Below are 23,225 nucleotides of genomic sequence, written 5' to 3'. Positions count from 1 at the left end.
TCTAAGAAATTGACAGAGTTAAAAGTTTGTCTTAGAAGACAGAAATATTAGAAGTGACCATATTGGATAATTTACAAGTAACAGATTAATTTGGAAGAAAATTCTTAATAAGAAGAATTTTCTTCCAAATTAAAATGTTTATCCATTATATACAAAACCAACAATATTATTGTTGAATTGGATTTAAACAGTATTGATGCGAATACAGATTGATAAGAAAATAATTATTTATTAACTTAAAAGCTAATATTTCGCTGATATTATATCCAGCATCTTCAGAAATCCCCCCCCCACTATCTACCACAGAAGACTACAACAAAAAAACTATCACCATCCTGTACATTAAAGGCACATCTGAAAAGATATCTAGGGTGCTTAATAAACACGAACTGTGCACCGTATTTAAACCTTATGTGAAATTGGCAACTCTCATCCGTTCACCTAAGGACAGATTCACTCTTTTATCACATTCAGGAGTCTATAAAGTGCCCTGTTCTTGTCATCAAGCCTACTACGGACAGACAGGAAGAACTGTGGACATCTGCCTCAGTGAACACAAAAAATATATTCGGCACTTTTGCTATGGCAAGTTGAGTCTGGCAGACCATGCTTTGGATACCCCAGCACACAGGATCAATTGGATTAAAAAAAAAGTACTGCAGAGAAGCTTCTACAAGTCAGAGAGGTTGTTCCTGGAATCAACAGAAGCCTTAAAACATACTCCAAACCTTAACAACTATGGCTGTATAAATCTACCAAAGATTTGGGAGACAGACAATCTAAGACCAAATTAATATTTATTTTAATTTTTTTTTTTTTCAAAACTTTGGACTACTGTTTTTTTTTTTTTTTTTTTTTAAACTTAGATGGCGCCATATTAAACTTTAGTCTTGTGTTGCACGCTGCAATTACTTATACTATCCCCACTGTTACACCAAACACCTGTTTTGCTGGCCTTTCCTCTCTCATTCTCCTCAATAAAGGTCGCTGGTTTCGACCTTTATTAAGGTCTCATCAGCGAGTAAGTAGACCTGGAATACCAGTAAAACAGTAATACATCTCCTAGGAGCTGTGTTTTACATTATTAGAAAATATTAAGGATAGTGACAGATCTTGCTCCACCTTTGCAACAAGTTGCCCTAGCGTTATACTACCCAGGTGATGACTAAAGCTTGGAATCACCGATAGTTATTCGGCATGAAACTCTTATATTTCAATATCCGAATTTTGTATCCAGCTGTAAAATAATGAGGGATTTATTATCACCTTAGCTTAATTTACACCACCAGAAAATTAGCCTCTTGGCTCTTTATCGCAGTAATAATAATATATGGGTACACCGGTCTGGCAATTCATTAGTAGGGGTATATGTGGGTTCGGTTCACTTAAACCTTGGTATTCCAGGTCTATCTACTCACTGATGAGACATCAATAAAGGTTGAAACCAGTTTGGGTAGTGCCCCCTCCTCATAATGTAAAACAGTAATACATCTCCTAGGAGCTGCGTTTTACATTATGAGAAAATATTAAGGATCGCGACGGAGCTTGCTCCACCTTTGCAACGAGTTGCCCTAGCATTATACTACCCAGGTGATGACTTACGCTTGGACTCGCCGATAGTTCTTCGGCATGAAACTCTTAGATTTCAATCTCAGATTTTCGTATCCGGCTGTAAAATAATGAGGGATTTAATATCCCCTTAACTTAATTTATTTAACTTAATAAGAGGAGACCACCACATAGCCTTTAAAGTAAATGTGGAGAAACGACCAGGGCTGGTGACCTAATGTCCAAACCTCATCTTCTAGTGGTGCACCCTGTTAGGAATCTACCGGGATGCTGAACGAATGAGAATGGGCTGGCAATTTGGCATTTAGTTGACCAAATTGTTCTTATTCTTATTGGCTTAAACCAAATTATAAAATGATGGTGCAAGATCACAGAATTGCATGCCAGCTGGGGCATTGTCCGGTTAACCAAGGACCATGACGTTTTTGCCTGGGAACGAGGGCGAACAGCGAAAAGTTAGCTACTGGAACAAATCCTAAAACACACCACATCTTAACATCACCAGAATTCAAATCAATACTATCAACATATGAAACCTGAATGGCAAAGAAATGGAGGTAGCTGAGGAATTGGATAAGTACCAGATCAACATAAGGTGATTGAAACAAAAAAGACAAAAACTGGTGAGATCTTTCAAAGGAATAAATACAAAATGTTATATTCAGGCAAATGACAATCATGGAAAAGGAGTAGCCATAATACAAGGCTAATCTTATTTAATGGCAAGCAGTCTCAAGCAGAGTGGTGTGGGCAGATATCAGAATGGGGAACTGGACAATGAGACTTATTTGTGCCTATGGTCCCATAGAAGGTTCTACTAAATCAGAAGTGGAGGAATGTTTTGAGGATTTAGACAAAGCAACTGACACAATGAAAATGGAAAGTCAGTTCTTGTTGGGGATCTAAACAGCACAGTAGGAAATGACTGTCAGACATACAAAAATGTTTTGGGAAATTTGAAGAAAAGAAGAAAGCTAATAATAATGGCAAATACCTGCTGGATTTCTGCTCAGTACATGGACTGGCTATTACTAACACCATATTCTAACATAAAAATGTGCACAAATTCACAGGGAGAAAAGAGGCAAGGAATAAGAAAAGTATCATTGAAAACGTCAATATCGACAATAGCATAGTTTTCTCCTTGGTACAGGACATTAGAGGGGTACAGAGGATTTGAAATTGGAAGTGATTACCATTTAGTCTTGAGCTGAATAAAATTGAATTTCATATTGAAAAGAAGAACATGTAAGAAAGTTTTAAAGTGAATAAAAGTCGAGCAGCTCTCAGATGTGAACTGTAGAATAATATACACAAACACTATTCAAGAAGAAATGAAAGAGTTTCAGAACAGGAACCAAACCTTGGAGATTCAGTGACAAGCCCTGAAGAAAACAATGATTGATTCAGCCAGAAAGTCATGTGGTGAGGTTGTCTGCAAGGATAGAAAAATCAGAACTCCATGGTGGACACAGGAAGTTAAAGAGGCAGTGAAGGAAAAGAAGAAAGCACATTGAAAGTTCCTGGTGAATAAGTCAGCGTGTGCTCTTAGCAAAGACAGAGACAAATGTAAGAAAGCTAAACACTGTGTAAAACTAGCTAAACAAAAGTCATAAGAAGGCTTTGGTAAGAACATAGAAAATAAATATCAAGAAGGTGGCAAGTTATTCTGGAGGTTGTCGAAGAAGCTCAGAAATAGAGGAAAGAGTGCTGTAGAAGGAATTAGAGATGATAAAAGTGACATGAAAACTGGAGAAAAGGATATCCTTGAAGTACTCCATACTTCAAGGATATTTTTTTTATTCAAAGTGCAATGGCTGCACTTTGAAAAATTGCTAAATGAAACAAGCAGTGATAGCACAGTGGTAAAAAAAACCACTCAAGACGGATGCAGTCAAGAATACTTATCCATAATTTAAGTAGAAAGTCGTCAAAAGAAGGCCTGAAAAGTGGAAAGGCAGCAGGAGCAGATGATATTTGACCAGAAATGCTCAAGTATGGAGGTATAAAAGTCTTACAGTGGCTGCAGTGCATAGTTCAGAAAGCCTGGACAGAGGGACGAATTCCAGATGATTGGAGAAGAGCTCAAACAGTACCCACATATAAAAGGGAAATAAAACTGAAGTTTCCTGCTGAGTGCTCCTGATAAGATTTATTGCAAATATACTTAAGAATTGTGGAAGAAAAGCTTGGTGAAGAACAAGCTGGATTCAGGTCAAATAGAGGCTGTCAGGATCAGATCTTCACTTTATGACTAATAGTTGATAAATCATGGGAATATAATAAAGATCTGAATTTAAGTTTTGTAGATCTGGAAAAGGCATATGAGAAGGTGCCAAAAGAGAAGCTATTCAAAACGCCACAGTTTTATGGTATCAATGGGGCATTATATCAAGTAATACTTAGTCGAATTTTGATATCTGAGTTGTAATCGATAAAAAATCGATATTTGAGTTGTAAGTCAGCAGAATTGTGAGAAGTACATGAAGATGGTTTAATGTTAAATCTGGTGTCAGACAAGGATGTACATTATCCCCTCTGTTATTCATTATCCATATGGATCACATTATGAAGGAAAGTGGTGCTAAACCTGATATCAAAATTGAAGATGTTAATGTCAGCTCTTTGCTTTATGCAGACGATGTTATACTTCTAAATAAATCTGCTAGAAGTCTGCAAGATTACCTGACTAAATTGAATAGCTGTTGTAATAGATATCATATGAAGGTCAGCATTAAAAAAACAAAGACAATGAAAATAGGCAGAAGTATTGAAAATATAAACTGTCTTGTGAATGGAGCACCTATAGAACAAGTAAAACATTTCAGCTACTTAAGCATTATTTTTAATGAAGATGGTAAATTAAATATGGAAATAGACAACAGAATCAACAAAGCTGGTATGGCAAGAAATCAACTGAATAAATTTAGGGAGGGGGGATTTCAGTAAAAAGTTGTGACAGTTCTGTCTCATGACAGTAATTATGCTGTAATAACATGGGAATAGCTAAGTGTATGGATATTCTATTTAGAAAAGGTACATGATGAACTGGAAAGCAGGAAATTATGACAACTGAGGAGAATGCTACGCTAGATCCTATGGTAATGATAAGATTGGAAGTATTTAAAATATACATTAAATATTATGCAATATCAAAATGTGTTCCTAGAGTTTGAAGAATAAGCAGAGCGAGAATGAAATGGATGTGCAATCTTATCAAGAAAGACATTTTTAAGAAAGAACAAAAATAAAAAGCCAAGAGGCTATTTTTTTCGGCAATGTAAATTAAGTTAAGGGGATAATAAATCCCTCATTATTTTAAAGCCGAATAAGAAACTCGGGGATCGAAATCTAAGAGTTTCATGCCAAAGAACTTCCGGCGAGTCCAATTGTAAGTCAACACCTGGTAGTACAACACTAAGGCAACTCGGAGCAAGCTCTGATCACAATTCTTAATATTTTCTCATAATGTAAAACTCAGCTCCTAAGGAGATGTATTACTGTTTTACATTATGAGGAAGGTCACTACCCAGACCAGTTTCAAACTTTATTGAGGTCTCATCAGTGAGTAGGTAGACCTGGATAATACCAAGGTTCAAGTGAACCGAACTTACATACTTTATTATACGAATTGCCAGAAAGGTGTACCCATATTTACGTCACCAAAAAAAAATAACCTCTTGGCTCTTTATTGAAGTAATAACATATGCGTACACCTTTCTGGCAATTCGTATAGTAAAGTATGGAAGTTCGGTTTACTTGAATCTTGGTATTATCCAGGTCAACCTACTCACTGATGAGACATCAATAAAGGTTGAAACTGGTCTGGGTAGTGACCTTACTCATAATGTAAAACAGTAATGCATCTCCTAGGAGCTGAGTTTTACATTATGAGAAAATATTAATGATAGTGATCAGATCTTGCTCCACCTTTGCTCCGAGTTGCCTTAGTGTTGTACTACCGGGTGTTGACATACGCTTGGACTCGCCGGAAGGTCTTTGGTATGAAACTCTTAGATTTCGATCTCCGAGTTTCTTATTCGGCTTTAAAATAATGAGGGATTTATTATCCCCTTAACGTAAAAAAAAAAAAAAAATGTGGAAGGAATACTGTTTGCATAATGATTATATGTAAGTTATGAAAACTATACTGCTCAATTCAAAAGAGTTACAAGTGTTGTATGAAAAGAACTGGCTCTGTAAGCTAAAGATAAAAAGACAACTGAAAAAAATTCTATCATTATGTTGCAAGTAAAAGAAAGAATGAATGTGAAAGAATAATTCTCATCATTGTGGATGGTATGTAGTTAGCAGATACACAAAAGTTCGTTCATCAGGCCTCTCCTGGCATAAACACATCACAACCATTGCATTCAGCTTCCAAAAACTAGGATTTCACTTTCGCTCAAGATACACTTCTTTCGCTTCACTTCTAAACAGCTGTCAACCTTATACAAATCACAAATCCACCCTGCTATCGAATACTGCTCTTACATTTGGAATGGGGCTCCTAAAAACTCCCTCAAAATTCCTGATTCAATAGAGGAGAGCAATTAGATTTGATAAACGACCCATTTCTTACCAACTCACACACCCCACTTTCACACAGACGTTTGGTCTGCAATTTGTGTATTTTATAAATATTTCCACAGCAAATCTTCATCTGAAATAGCATCAGTAACCCCCTCCCCACTCAGTACTAAGTCTGCTGAAACATGTACAGCTGCCATCTAACATCCTTTTGCGGTACATCACGGTGCTATGGAACAGTCTCACTCCCCCACCCCTCACCGATGTATTTTCCAAGGAATACAGGCTTTTAAATCAAAAGTAAAGAAGTTTCTCTTTTCCCAATCCACTACCCATATATGGTACTAATGTACTATAGGTTAATCAATCAACCCCATGTATGGGCTCAACATAACAACTAATGAGCACTAATTGTGCAAAACAGCTATCAACCTGGTGTATGCAATATTGACCTCAAAGTTACTTCTATACTGGGGAAGAAACTCAGGTGTATGAGGAGGAGATACTAGAGCTGGTTTACAAACTGAATATGAATTCAGCAGTAAGGAATGGGATATCAGAACAGATGCTAAAAGAGTATTCAGCTGAACTGGCTGTATTATTTGAATCTCAGCACAAGAGTGGAAAAATATATGAAAATCACATTGTGCAAGGCTGGTGCAAAGACTGATGTGCCTAACTACTGATTTATCAGTAATTCTGTAGTAGTGGTGAAGATTTTCGAAAAGCTTGTAAGAGGTTGCATACAGAAATGGGTTGACTAAGAATCTATTCTTCAGAATGAATAGCATGGGTTTGCTAATGGGAAAGCCATACAAATTTAAGCAAGCTTGTTTAAATAAATGTAATGGGTGAGTTAGATAAGAGAAATGCATACATTATGATACTTTTGAGCCTCCGTAGCTCAGTCAGTATAGACAAAGCCCTTTGGTTGAAAAGACCTGGGTTCGATTCCCATCAGTGACATGAGGAACCTTTATCTGGTATCTTTCGAAAAGGTGAGTCAGCCGGTCTCATACGGAGGTAGGAGTTTTTGTTTCACTCGGAAACTCAGGTTTTCCGTCCTCCAGAACAGGCAAACCGGCCCCATGAACACACATGGATTACAGTCATGAATCCGTCCAAGCCATATGCCGGTCCTGAGCCTGGATAAAATGGGGGGGAACCAATGGTGAACTACCCCTGTAAAAATCTCACCAAGAATACTTTGTAGGCAAAGCCTACAATGTCACGTAAGGTCAGAAACGATGAAAGGGAAAATCAATTATGATAGTTTTTGTTAAACTTTTGAAAATATTCAGCATGGAAGGTTGTTGCATAAGTTGAAGAATATAGGACTGGATTATAAATTACTAGTTTGGATAAAATGACTCTTGAGTGACAGATATCAAAAAGTGGTGAATGGAGGAGTCTAGAAGATTTAAGGTGAGCAGTGGCGTATGCCAAGGATCAGTCCTTGGACCACTGTTATTCAATCCTTACATTAATGATATTGGGAAGGATTTCACGGATAACATACAGCTATTTGCTGATGATGATGCAAAGATAGGCAGGGTAATCAGGAATGCAGCTGACAAGCAGTACTTGCAGAATGATTTGAATAAGCTGCAATTGTGGGTATGTGGAAATAGTGGTCAGTTCAATGTTAGTAAATGTAAAATTATGCACTTTGGCATAATGAGATATCCAATGGCATATTCTATTGGCAGGATTATGTTAGAAGAAACAGACCAGGCTAGAGATCTTGGAGTTTTAGTAGATAGAAAGTTGAAATTATAGCAAAAATTGGGAATACAACTCAGAGGGTAATTGCAATGCTGAAATGAAGAGAATGAAATGTAAGGATAAGGAAGTTATTTTGCTTCTTTACAGTGCTTTGATAAGACCCTATCTGGAACACTGTGCACAGATCTGGTCTCCTGGTTTCTTAGATGATGCAGGTACAGTGGAGATGGTACAAAGGAGTGTGCTAAAGATGATATCCAGACTGTGGAATGCATATTACGAGGAGGGATGCAAGATGCTGGCAGACTGGAGGAAGAGGAGTAATATGATGGGTCTATAAACTTTTGTAAGAGTCATACAGGACACCGGTAGATGGAATTTTTAATTTTATCGAGGGTGGTGGGAGGATGAAATGGCATCTATGGAAGTTAAGAATGAATGCATTCAAGAAAGTAGTGCATCTAGATTTTCCTCTCAGAGCACTGGAATGGCTTGCTTTTGGAGATGGTGAGTACAGGTAGTGCGAGTTATTTGTGGCCACTCTCAATGAGTTCCTGACTTCCTGGGGATCTCTTGTAATAATAATAATAATAATAATATAGTTTAGTCATAATATATCCCAGAAATAATACCAAGAATTCATTTGGATGTGTTAACACCCAAAATATTAGAATCGGTATTTCATAGTCATCCTGAGTTATAACTTGAGCTTCGTACTTGCACCTACTGAGGGTACTGCTTTTTCTAGCTAGTACTAGAGACTTTGGTCAACTAAGTTTCATTTTACTGTATGATGTTTGTGTATGTTACAATTTATCCTATATCTCATGAAGACATCCAGAAATATTGGAAACCTTAAACATGAGTTCCAACAAGTACTAAATAAATTATGTGTATCAATCACATACAGAAATCCTCTATAATGGATGTTTATATTTTTGGAGTGAATCTAACATCACCTTAAACAAGCTACTCATTAACAAAATTAATGGCTCTAAGTCATAGGTTCAAGCATAAATCAATTTGTTTTATCTCTTAATTAATTACACATTCTGAAATCAATAAAATCTTTACCCTTACACAGCTCTGAAACCATGGTGGTATGTCATGTAACTCTACAGGCAGATACAACACAAAATGATCTATCTCTATGTAGTGTTAATATGATCAACTTTCCTCAAACTTGGTAGTCCTAACAGTTCTTTCAATAAGAGCATACCAGTTCTGCAGAAAGCATTGGTGGAGTAATCTATATTTTTTGTTAGTCATGAATATTGACTAACAAAATGGAAGATTTAATGGAAGATAAAATGGAAGTCAACACTAACAGGATTAGGGTTTGTGCTAGAAAATAAAATATTTCACTCCGATTACAAGGATATCATCAGGGATTAGAACACCCCTAATGTACATAGGATTAGTACATGAAGAATGCATAACTATTGCCCTGATCTAAGGGGCTTATCAATTTATTAGCCTGATTTTCGAAAGAACATGATGATAGAACTGAATAAAATCTTGGCAGATGAATTTTCCGATTCTTTCAAAGGTTTATTATTTATTATTATTATTACGGGCAACTCCAGGGAGTCATTAGACTTATCAAGGGAGGCCTCAAATCATATTCATCACAACTATTCGACATTCATACAGTATCTATCATACCTCGCCTTAATCTCATTCACTGTCACAGCATACCACAGACTCTGGGAGCGCATTCCACTCATTCACCACTCTAAAAGTAAAGAACCCAGCTCTAACACCTTTATTAACCACACTTTTGCCCAGTTTCCATGGATGTCCCCTAGTCCTCCCACAACCAGCCCTGTTCTCAAAAATATCTTCTGAATTAATTTTATAGAAACCCTTCAGTAATTTGAATGGCTCAATCATAACTCCCCTCCTCCGCTTATCAACCAATTTTCGCAATCCACAAATCCTCAACCTGTTCTCATAAGGTTCATTCTACAGACCTGCTATCATCTTGGTCACTCGCCTCTGGATCCTCTCCACCTCCTCCCCATCAAGAAGAAACCTAGGTGACCAAATCTGGGCACAGTAGTCGAGATGGGGTCTTATCAAGGCTCGATACAGAGGAACAATAACCTGCTTGTCTCTGCTTGTCAACGTATTCTTCAGTGACCGAGTTCCACCAATGTAGTAAACTGCTGCTAATCTTTTCACTCCAAAATGTAAAACCTTACATTTTGCCACATTAAATTGACATCCATTCTCCTTAGCCCAGACCTTCAATCTATCCAAATTGTCTTGCAAAATTTTAATTTCATCTGCATTCACTATTGCCCTACCCAACTTTGCATCATCTGCAAACAAATGAACTGTTCCTCTCAGATCCTTTCCTATATCATTAATGAACAAATTAAACAGCAGTGGTCCAAGAACAGATCCTTGTGGCACACCACTAGTCACAGGCCGTCTTGTGGACTCTACTCCCGAATAAACCACTCTCTGATATCTCTCCGTCAACTGCCCTCCTATCCATCTCACCAATCCTATATCCATCCCCATATGCTGCAATTTACTGATTAGAATTCCATGTGGTATCCTGTCAAAGGCCTTAGCAAGGTCCAGTAGAATCACTGTAAACCCATTACCCTTATCCAGTTCAGCCATCACTGTGTTATAATACGTGAGCAAGTTCTGAGGCATGACCTACCCTTCATAAAACCATGCTGTCCCCGATAAAGTATCCCATTTTCTTCTATCCAATCTTGTACTTTCCTCTTGACTATTTTCTCCAAGACCTTGATAATGATTCCTGTTATGCTGATTGGCTGGTAATTTTCAACAGCAGCCTTGGAACCACCTTTATGCAGCGGAACTATTTTCCCCTCTTTCCACCCCCTTGGGACTGACCCAGACCCGAGGCTCAAATTAAACGAAATGGTCAAGGGCACTGACAATTCTTTAGCCACTTCACGTATGACACTAGCTGGTATACCATCCAATCCCACAGGTGTATTGACATTGAGGTTCTGTAATAGACTAGTTACCTCTACTTCATTCATCCCAATTCCAGTATAAGCTGTTGGTTCTTCCATTCCTGCAAAGTCACCACCTGGATAATATACTTTTGCAAAGTGCTTGCTCAGTAATTCTACTATATCGACTGATTCGGTTACCTCCCTACCCTCAGCATTTTTTAAGATCATTCTACCATGAACATTTTTCCTTTTACTTGCAACATATTGAAAAACCTGTTTGGGATTCTCTTTAGCCTGCATGGCCAATTTTCTTTCGTAATCCACTTTTGCTTTTCTTACCACCCTTGTTACCATCCTGGCCTGAGCTTTATACTGTTCCTGCGCCTGCTGGTCACCTTTCTCCTTAAATTCCCTCCACAATTGTTTCTTTTTTTTTCAGCTCAAGCTTAATAGTGTTATTCATCCATTTAACCCCTACTTGATTTATTATTCAGACTCCTGGTATACAGTCAACCATTGCCTCCTGCAAACACTTCTTAACCACCTCCCATGCACTATCAACATCCAGTTCTTGCAGTTTTACATGCCATGGCACTGAGCCAAGCATACACATAAGCTTATCATACTTACCAGTCCAGTAATTCCACATGTACCCTGTCTTAATTGTATATTCCACTCCTTTATCCACCTCCCAAGTCGTGACCTTATGGTCACTCTCACCAATTGGTGGCAACATGGTCATGTTCGTTACAGCCTCTCTGTCCCCTGGTATTTTCCACTACATGCTGCCGCAGATAGTTGTCCCTTAATAACCGCATAAAATCCAATTCCTTCCTCCCATGTGAACTCTCCTCTTTCCAGTCAATGTTACAATAATTGAAATCACCCATAATAATTACCCTCCTTCCACTCATTTCTTCTATTTGCTTATGCATACTCTCCCCACCATCTATTCCATCACCTGGTCTATAGCAGCACCCAATTGTATATTTTGTTCTGCTAGATTCTATCTCACACCAAACAGCCTCAAATGTGCTCTTTTCTCTATCCTGCAGTTCAACTTCTATACTCCTTGGCTGCAACTCATCAGCTATCATCAATAACACTCCTCCCCCCTTTTTATTCACCCTGTCACTCCTGAACACGCTATACCCATCGCATTCAATCCCACTAGCTTTATCATCTTCTGTCAGCCATGTTTCACTAATACCAACAACCTGTGGCCTGGAAGTGCCAACCAAGGCCAAAAACTCTTCCTTCTTGTTCCTAATACTCCTGGCATTAGTGTACATGAATTGCAAAAGCCCATTTGTCCCATCCCTACTTTGATGCCTTATACTAACTATCCCATTCTGATTTGTTGTCCTTCGTACTCGCTCGTTCATAATATACTCATTCATACACTCAACTGCCTCCCTAAAGTCTGCATATCTACTCCCCCCCCCCCTTAATAAATCTAGTTTCCCTGAGTCTGTACATCCACTTCCACATCATTCATCAACACTTTTTCAAGCCTCTGTACACCAACTCCATTCAAATGTAACCCATCCATCTTATATAAATCCTTTCGCCCATCAAACTCATTCCACACATCCACAAATTCCACACCACTCTCCATGCATAACCCACGCATAAAGTCATTGGCAATTATGGCCCACCTTCTAAACACTTCACTGTCATACCGCGGTAAAAATACTCACCATCCTAACTCTCTCGCTCTTCTCTTTTGCTACCTCAAGTAATTCCCTCACATCCTCTATCATTTCCATTTTATCCTCTTTCAAATCATTAGTTCCTGCCACGATTATCATCTCTTTCACCCTCTGTTTTTGCACTCGAATAGATTCGCTGACATCCTTTATGTTTGCACCCGGCTGGTATGACTCCGTCAAACTCTCAACTATCACACCTCTTAATAGCGAATCTCCATACAGCACTCGCTCCTTCATTTTATTGACGTTTACGAACATTCTATTATTTGTCGTCACAGACTTTCGCCAGTTATTATTCAGTACATTCAGCACACATTTTTCCATATGCTCCAGTTGCCTTTTTGCTCTGTGTATCGCTCCATTCAAACGCGCAATTTCACTACTCGCATTTATCACACCATTGTCATTATCAATCAAATCATCCATTCGTTCTGTATTTCTACCTTGATTTACACTTTCAACGACACTCTCACACCTATCTGGCACTACCATGCAATTCTCTATCACATCGCCATTTTCTACATTATGACTATCGTTAACGATATCACTCTCGCTACCCGAAACACACTTGAGATCCTCATTCTCCTTACGCTTTCTGCACATATTAACTCCACTATCACCCTCTAACCAGACTCCCACCGCTCTTCGCAAAGCATACATCTCACAGACAGCACATTGCATAAATTCGTTTACATCAAAACTCTTAAATAAACATGGCGACCTGGCCACCATTTTGTTCTTTATCGGTGCCATATATACACTATCTTATCTTAAAAATAATAATTAAAATAACAGAAAACACAAAAATTGCACAGACACACCAAGAAACAAAAAGCAAACAATACTACTTAAAATTCTAGTAAAATTGCCAATGTTAACACAAAATACTACCAATCTTTTCAGGAGCTCTCAACAAGCCGACAATCTAATCAGTGCGACACCAAGCGGCGATCAATTTATCTTATCTTAGTTTTTTGTTTTTATTTATTTATTTTTTATTTTATTTATTTTATCTTAGATAAAAATATTTATCTTAGTACTGTAATAAGTATTTGGTCCCAAGAGAAGATATATGGAAGGAAATATCTAACATATTGCATTGTTTATTCGTGTTTTATTATTATTATTATTTCGATCTTATTACTCTCTTGCAATGTGCACAACTGAGGTAAGTTTTAATGTCATCCTAATAAAATAAGTTTACTTATATATATACTAGGGGCGGCTCTGCCCCCTGACGCCTACAGCACCAGAATTTGACCTGCTGCACCCTCTTTACATCTTTTCGAAGGGCTCAAAGGTGTATGCATTTGGAAAGCACACCTGGGCTATTAATGCGAATGTGACGCAATGTTTGCATGGCGAAAAGTGCCTTCGGCAAGAAGCAGTAATGCTTTATTACCCTCCTGAAGAGGACAATGAAGCATTAGTATATTGTGTTCAATTTTAATTCTTCAAACAATTGGGGGAGTCTTTAACGGGAATAAATGCAAACATATAATATGGGTGATACTGATATTTCGTGGATTAGCACTGCACACCTGGAATATTTGCCCCTGATATATATATATATATATATATATATATATATATATATATATATATATATGTTATGAGAAGTATATATTTAATATGCCAAAAATGCAATTTACTTTCATATAGGATCACTATGAGAAGGAGTAAGAGGATATAGCGTTTTTTTTGGCAAATATACATCCACTGTGTAGAAAAGCGGGTAACTGGAGTTCCTCCTCTGCAAACAAATCTGATATTGGTTGATGTGATTATTGACGATGTGTGTTGGATCCAAGAGTTGTTTGGCTCTGATGAAAGATATATCATACTCGGATCTCAGCACATTATAAAACATGTCTGTTGTAGTGTATCTGAAAAAAGATACACTACAAGTTTTTCTAAGCTGAGCTTTCCAAGCTAATTTGCATTCAGTATTTCACCATGGTTTAGGAAAAGGTGACTACTATTATACACTTTGTAACATGATTACCTACTTCACTGACAGAAAATATGCTGACTGTTCCAGAATCACTTTCTGCTAAGAAGAAAAAGGTGAATATTCAGCTTGCACTACTTTCATTTGTAATATCTGAAATGAAGAACATGGTTGTCCACGTAAAACAATGGATAACATGCAGGAATGATCCCTTCCATATAAGTTATCAGTTTCCCAATTAAACAGTGGGAAAGGGGAGAGGCTGAGCAGATCCTTTAAGTCAATAGCAGTGAATGCTTGGTTAGGCACACACGTGAAGGTGTTGCTTCCTGTATTTCAGAGGGGAGATTATTGTTATCAAGCATACATGCTATAAACCTTTCCTTAATGTTAGTACAAATACTACCCCACAGAGTACTGGAGCCATTTAAATTTGCTATTATAAGTATGGGGGAGGGGATACAATATGAGGTTGTCATCCTGGGAGATCTCTGCAATAGGTATATACAGTGTATTGTATTTCTTAATACAATACACTGTAATAAGAAATCTGAATGAGAGGCACTTGGGAGCTAATCTATGTTTATGTTGAGTGGGACATGGTTGCCCACAAGAATGGCAATTTCTCTGTGGGTAGGTCTATTCCCTATCCTGTTCTTATGAATGAATGAATGATGGTAATAGTAACATTTTGCAATGCAGGATCTTCACTAAATCCTGTAGGCAAAAGTTAGGGACATCCACTTCTGCAAGAGGGCCCTGATGTTGTCAGTATTAGGCAGAATCCACCATAATTCCAATATTTATTTTTTGTAGATATCTTCCAGTATAGAGAACTGCAGATGGTCAGTATCCATCTCTTCCTCCTCAGTCCAAGACATCACAAAATTCTAGTTCATCCCATATATTAGGAGGTCTGGAGGTATGTCCTTCATTCATTGAGGTACATGGTCCATTATTTTTTAAATTGATGGTTTGATGTATTTAATCTAATGCACTTGGTGTGTTTTCAAGAGCATGGTAATATTCATTTTTTCTTCAGTTTGCTCTATTGAGATTGTGAGTATATCATAAAATTCAGGGATAATGCAGATGTAAGAAGGTGAGTCAGTCCCCCTTAGATCCTTATTTTTATTGTCTGCTTCTCAGTGTAAGGGGGTTTTTCACTTGATGTTGTTGTGTTATACTTCCTCTTCATCTCCTATGGTATGTTCTGCTCTATCTTGATCACTAGAATCTCCCTCACAGTCAGAGCACATAGGTGTTTTACTTTTGCTATCTTTATTTTCATGCTTTTTACTGCTGCACTGGGAAAGCCCTGATATGCAGTCTGAGCATGACCATATTTCAGACACATGAAACTGCACAAAGAGTTCAGGACACAGAGCCTGACAGGAGAGTTGAAATATCCTGCTTATAATCAGGGCCAGAAAAATATATTCGCGCAATCACCCATGACAAATAGATTTTGCCAGCTGGTGCAAGTAGCTGTAGACTGGACAAAATTGAATATTTTTTTAAATTAATAAATATAACTTTCTAAAAAATCCTTTTAACTTTAAAAAATAGATGCAGCAACCTTGATCAGTTTATGGAACTCCTATTACTTTTGCAGATATGTAATTAAAAATAATAAGGTCTTGAGTGTGTACATTTTTTGCATGGTGAGTATGATTCTTTATAATTTGTTGAGCTCTCCTTACAATGACAATGGAAGTTTCAGTGTGCTAAATGAATGGATAATGTTGCTGATTGGCATCTTATGGGAGTTGCTCATTAATCTTTCAAATGAGAAGAAATCTCGTCATAAACATTGAGATGGTTGCACTCTGATATCACTACTCTTGAAAAGTTTAAAGTTTGTGTTGTGTCTGTGCGTGCATGTGTAGGGGAAGGGTTACTGTATAGGTATTCCTCTTCTTCTTGGTGATGCATGAAGCAGTTGCTTTGGCTGTTTCCAAGAGGATTTCAACGAGAATGTAGCCCGAATGGAGGTTTATTATGGATTCTTGGATCTGCTCAAACCTTTCTGGATAAAGAACAGTGATAATGTTCTGAAATGGATTATCAAAAATTATGATTTTATAAGCATCTCTAATCTTGTTTTTTAATATCTGTTGATTCTGAAATAATTTCTGTATGGTTGGAGCTTGTTGAAGGTCCTAAGAAAAACAAGGATGAAAGACTCATTCACAAAAGGAATAATTCAGTGCCAGAGCTAACCACCACTGAGCCAAACATGGATGCACAATTAGATATGAAATGCCAACTCAGAAGGGAAACATCCTGGGTAGCCCCAGCTACCATACATGTTTTGGACCCTATCTTTGAACCAAGGGGAAGGAGACTTACTGAAACAACATAGATCCTTGCAAGCAAGCCTACTGCTTGAATGATCCTTTCCAGACCATCCAGGACCACTCATCTTCTGAAGCAGTGGCCAAAGACTACTAGAATATCCCTTTCAGGATATACACAGGTCACAATGCATGACAAATATTGAAGAAGGGGGAACTAGATCTCAATGATAGTAGTCTGGAAAATAGGGCAGTAAAAAAACTCAGAAGTAGAGCGAAGAATATGCATCTCCATCAAAAGTAGTTGCCCAGTGACTAGTACAGTAATGCATGTCATAATACATACTTGATAGAAGAATTTGTAGTGCATTGTAGATACAAAAATAACCTGATGTAAAATCATCTCTATATATACAAGTAACCTGTTCATTAAGATATTTTACATGCAAACTTTGCTCATGCTTGAAAAAATAGGGATGCAACATGGCAAGAGTGGAGAAACTTACTTACAACATCTAATTCAGAGTATTGTAATAATATGGTGATACAACATTTTGATATACTCATCATCATGAAAAGTTACATGATTACAACATTACTTCCCCCAATGCTATTAGAGTATTCGAAGGTTAGGGTGAACCTTTCCTATCTTACTTTGTTCCTCTCATGCAGTGGGAGTCTGTCTTGAAGACAATGTCCAGCTAAAGCTAGAAGGCAAATGAAGAAGAGTGGCAAACTGGCTGCATTAAAATTGCCAAAAACTCCTATGAATAGAGAAACACTACTGAGCCAAGATAATGCAACCAAGTCTGTAGAAGCCAACACGACTGTTTCTAGATCACAGGAAACAGTTGAGGAATATGCTTATGTGGTCAGCTCAAAAAATAATCCACCTCCTAACATTGAATATAAGGATGCTTCTTATTATCTATCTTGAAAAAATAGGCAAATCCATAGCTGAAGAACCAGGTCTACAATTCAATCAACCACATCAAATATGCAGGAGAAGAGATATTAATATTCTTGCAGAATCTAAAGAACAATTTGAAAAAACAATAAAAATTTTAAAAAGAATCAAAACTTTTTTGAATGAAATTCAATCTAAGCAAAACTAAAACAATGAAAATAGGAAGAGATGAAAAAATTTCAATCAACTTAGAAAATCACATACTTGAACAAGTAAAGCACTTTACATATCTTGGTAGTCTCATTACTCACAACCTCGACAACATAGAAAATACAACCTCGATGACATAGAAAACAGTAAAATACAGCCTTAACAAAGGATGATCTAATATGAATAAATTAATGAAAAAATAATAGCATTCCAAAAATCGTCAAACTAAAACCCTATAAAACCATTATTATACCTACAGCAACATATGGACACTTAATCAGAAAGAAATACAGAAAATCAGAGCATTCAAAATGAAATGCTTAAGAAAAATAAGACAGAACACAAAACAAATGAGCAAATCAAACATGAATTAAACTATAGCGAAGATATCATAGCTTTAATTCTTAAACAACAATTAAGATAGTTGGGACACTTTCAGAGAATGTCCTTTCAAAGATTACCAAATATAGTTGTGAATGGAATCATTGGAGGAAGATAATCAAGAGGCAGGCCAAAAAGAACTTGACTAGAGTCTGAAAGAAAGGTTACAGTTATCAAGTTTCAGAGAGAGAGAGAGAAAAGATAGAAATGGCCAGAGACAGAACTAGAAGCAAAGATTTGCACATTGGGGACTCAACCTCTCATCTGACAGATGAGAAAGAAGTTTTAACCATTCAAACAGCTACATGGAAAAAATATATCAAAAATAATAGCTTTGTAACCATGTTATCACAATAGTATCTAAATGTCATTTTAACTCCAATGGACACTTCACATCCATGCATGTGAAGGTCAGTGATTAATTGAAAGAATACATGTCAAGGTCAGTTCAATGATTAATTGAAAGAAGGTAAGCCACACTTTATTGGCCTTTCCACTTGATATACAAACAGAATGTAATGATTTGTCTTATTCTATCTCTTGAGGAAGAAGATGTGTTAGTAGAGTTCTACTGCACATCAGTTAATCACACTATTGCATACAACAATAACAATACTTAATAATGACAATGGCTGCCAAGAAATATACAACAAATTCTAATAAACAAAATATTTACTTCATCATATATCACCTTTAAAGCAAGCAACATTATTTTTAGAACAATGTTGCTTGCTTTGTAGTTGTTCGGGTGTCTACAGCTATATGATTCCCAGCATTATGACTATAGATTGGAATGACTGCATATTCTTGAAGCGTGATGTACTTCAATTTCCATTGTAAGTTTTTTATACTTCAAGTTTCTTAAACTCTTAAATTTTTTGAAACTCTCTTTTACCTTTAAACAAGAACAAGTCACATGTAAAGAGATCAGACGAGCAAAGGGATAAAACATCACAGAAGCGCAATCAAAAGCTCAATTCTTTTATCGCTTAGGCCATTAATCCACTAATTAATGAGTGGATTTGTCTGAGCCTCACTCAGACAAATCCACCCCACCCTCTTGTGGTATGGCCTTCTTCTGTAAACAGGGTGGCAATATGATATTCCCATCTTTCATTCCCAATGAAGGAATGAAATGACTACTGCAGTTTTTTTGTCTCTAGAGTAGGGTCTCTGGTTTCTGTGCTCTCTCTTTCTTCTTACATGTAGTGCCGATTCTGGCCATGCTCTTGCCACCGTAATTATTGAACTAGGAAGCCAGCACCTCCTCCATTCAATGGTATGGCAGTAAACAGGATTCAACCTGTTGATAACACTTTGGCAGGCTTCCCAATCAGATCAAAAATAATCATGTTGGTGCATACTCTGCCAGTTTGTGCCTGGAGGGAGTAAAAGTACAGCAACGTGTAAGGGACACATTGAAGCAACACTGGATTGGGGTATAAGCATTTACTGTGTGGGCATTATATCAGCACACCCTTCACCCCTACTGAATGCTCTATTTTATAAGTTTCATAATATTCTATTACTATGAAAGGCAGAATAAAAATTATCATGTCATTGCAGTTAAAAAAAAAAAAAAAACTCCCACAAAACATACATTTTCCCCCCCAAAATATCAAAAACAATAAAAAATCCACCCCTCAAAATATTCAACAATAACCTACTCTCCCAAAAAGAAATATAACAAAAATCCATAAAAAAAGATACTTTCACACAAACTTCACCAACATCTGGTAAAATAGTACCAACATCAATGATGTACAGCACCACTTACATACATCCAAACCCAATCTGTTATTCATCAATGAAATTACTTACTTATTTCCTAATTAAGCTCAATTAAATTTTCCACATTACAGCATGAATGATGCATTTCATAAGAAGGATGGAGCTTAAACTTTTGTCAGGTTTCATATCATGTGACACCAAAACCATGAGATAATCATTTTTGGGGAATGCAATATCCATATTCAACTGGTCCCTCATCTCTAACTTCAAAGACAAAGCAGAAAGAGAAGCTGAAGCGTTTGCTGTCAGCCTGTTTCAAATTATTCTTTTTGGCTGACTTCTATCCGCATTTTGAAAAATGGGGATAGAAGTGACCCATCGAACTATCATCCCATTTCTCTAACCTCAATACTTTCAAAAGTGATGGAGAAAGCCATCAGCAACCAACTTCTCAGCTACCAAGAGATCATCAGTTAATTAGTGATAACCAATATAGATTTCAACATTCTCATTGTACATCAGACTTCCTAGCTAACCTTATTCACCTCTAGATATAGGCTATATTTGGAGAGACATATGTGATCACTCTTTATGCTTCAGAGCCATTTCATTGAGTATCACAGCCTACTTACCAAGCTGAGCTGCTATCTTATGGGCTCCCTCCTATCTTTTGTAAGTGGACTATCAGCTTTCTTTCTGGTCATTGTGGATGATTCCCTCTCATCTGATTTTGCCATCAGTGCCAGAGGTTCTATGCTTTTACCTATATTTTTCTTCTATACATGAATAATCCAATCATTCATGTATAGATCTATACATCCCTAAGATCCAATCTTATTCATTGCTGATGAGAGTACTCTCCATTTTATTCATTATTTACAAAAGCTTGTGGTGCTCAGGTGACTCAATGCCTTAAACACCAATCTTCAAGCCATTCTCAAGTGGGAGTGAAGTTAATTAAGTGAATTTCCATTACCAAAATACACTTCTGTCTTATTTCCTGAAAGAGGGACTGCACTCTGGCCCGCTTGATACCATTCTGCTTACCAAATACTAGTTCTCTTTTCTTGGGCTGACTTTCATATATTGCATATCCTGGAACATGAAAATATGTATACACATCTTTCTATAGCTTCTTCAGCCTCTAGATGCTCTATTTCCAGATTCTTTTCTATATGTATTTCCATGGATGCTGCTTAACTGACTGCTGTACTTAACTGACCACTGCTGCCATTCTCCACTTTCCTGTAATCATGTACAAACATAGACAGCAGTTGGTCAACATCCATACACCAGTAAGTGCCAAACTCACCAAAGTAACTTCTCAGCCTCTTTCTTTTGTTCCATACATCTCTATTCTTTAGAACATTCTTGCCAAATTGTTTTTTTTTTCCCAACAAATACAACCCTTAACTCTTCAAAAAATATATTAAAAGATTTTTTTTTTCTCTTTAATCACTTACCCACACATGGCACTGTTGTGCTATAGGTTTTGAGACTCTCGTATCAGATTGCTAGAAACATGAACTACACTCATTTCAAAACATATTCATATGCAGAGGCTTAGGATAGCTACAGTATTGGGGCAGTTGCCAAAGATATCAGTGTTAGAAGGGTGGGAGTGACAGGATATTTTACTGCTTATCAAAATTGTCACACTAAAAAGGCTTGTAGCTATGAATTTGCCAAAGGTGTCAGAAACCTAGTTAAGCTGTATCCTATATGAATTTGCTCAAAGAAAGGCACAGAATGTGATTAGCACATATTTCAGCTGTGATTTTTCCTTTCTGGGATGGGTGAGTCATTGTCATGTCACTTTAAATTTTGCCTTTGGTATAGGATCATAAACATCAACCTGCATTTCATCAATATTGCTGAAGGAAATCATAATAAGACTTTGTATAACTAAGCATCTTTTCATTATAGAGAATTTCTGACAATTTCAATAGCAAGTCTTCTCTTTCTGAATAATGCATCCCACTTTACAATGGATTTTTTTTTTTTAATTTAAATAAGTACTTACGCTATAACATTCTGACATCCAACTGCTTGTGGTCTTTGAAGAATTCAACACACTTTTTTTTTTTAATCATTTTTGTGTACTTGATATGACTTGAATATGAGCCATGGAAAAAATTATTCTTTTTGGTTGTTTGGAATTACAGCTGAAGCAACTAAGACTATGAGGCCAACATATTATGTCCATAAATTAAGCGTGTTCTTGGAGGATGAAAAACCCGGCCACCTTCATATGAGACACTATTCTTTTGGAAAAGACACCATAATGATAAGTCTTTTTTAAAAATCTGAAGTTTCACTTGCTGATTTGACTAATAAACAACGTATAATGTAATTTCACTGCTGCAATTTTGACCATGCTTCTTCTTATACATGAGAGAGCAGGCAACTTTCTCATTTCATTTATTTTCTATTTATAAATTATGCCAAATGGTTTGTACTACTTGAATTTTTTTTTAATAGTGTGCCTCCCATCCAAGAAAAGTAGACTTATATTACATTAGTAATCCTACCAGCATTAACAAAAACGATTTATCTTCATACAAGAGCTGTTACTTAACCTTCAACTGAAAAAAAGCTGTTCCTTACATTCAAGGCAGGATTCAAACCCAGATTTTTCCATTTTTTTACCTCTCATGAGCAGTAGTTACATAAAAATAATATTAAATTAAATGAAACAAAAAAATTTACATATCATTCCTACTAAGTTTCAGAATATTACAAACAACCTCAATTAAATATATTTTTTAATTTGGAATCCGATTAAGGTTTCTTAATATACATTTATCTTTAATGATCAGCCACATTTGGTGAAATATTGTTTTTTTTTATCTTTAGAGAATCAGTATTTCTACCAGACAGAATCTTTCCTTGAATTTATAAAGCTTCTCCTGGCATAAACACATCACATCAGATTAATAGCTTCCTCAGTCTCTTAAAAAAAAAAAAAAAAAAAAAAAAAAAAAAAAAAAAAAAAAAAACTGGGCATTCTTTTCTGCTCAAGATGCTATTTTACACCCACCTAGCTATCTCATACAAATACCAAATTCACCCATCCTTAGAACATCATTCACACATTTGTGATGAGGAACCTAAACACATCCCTAAAAATAAATTCCACATGCTGTCCAGAGGAGAACAATTTGGCTCATAGATATACCTTCCCTCACAGACTCACTTCAGCCTCTATCTCACAGGCACTCTTATTTCAGCCTGTCTCTCTTCCACAGTCACTACTCCAGTGAACTA

At 36.7% G+C, this 23,225-nt stretch overlaps 1 protein-coding gene across 1 annotated transcript in view; it reads right to left on the bottom strand.

Moving 5' to 3' along the window:
• Nucleotides 1-23,225, bottom strand: part of kto (mediator complex subunit kohtalo) — a 693,083-nt gene that overhangs the window by 159,693 nt on the left and 510,165 nt on the right. The window lies entirely within an intron of this gene.

Source organism: Typopeltis vanoorti, chromosome 22 (assembly GCF_054136105.1).
Source record: "Typopeltis vanoorti isolate ZY-2024b chromosome 22, IOZ_Tvanoo_1.0, whole genome shotgun sequence".
Taxonomy (NCBI): Eukaryota; Metazoa; Arthropoda; class Arachnida; order Uropygi; family Thelyphonidae; genus Typopeltis; species Typopeltis vanoorti.
This window is presented reverse-complemented; position numbering and strand designations above follow the sequence as displayed.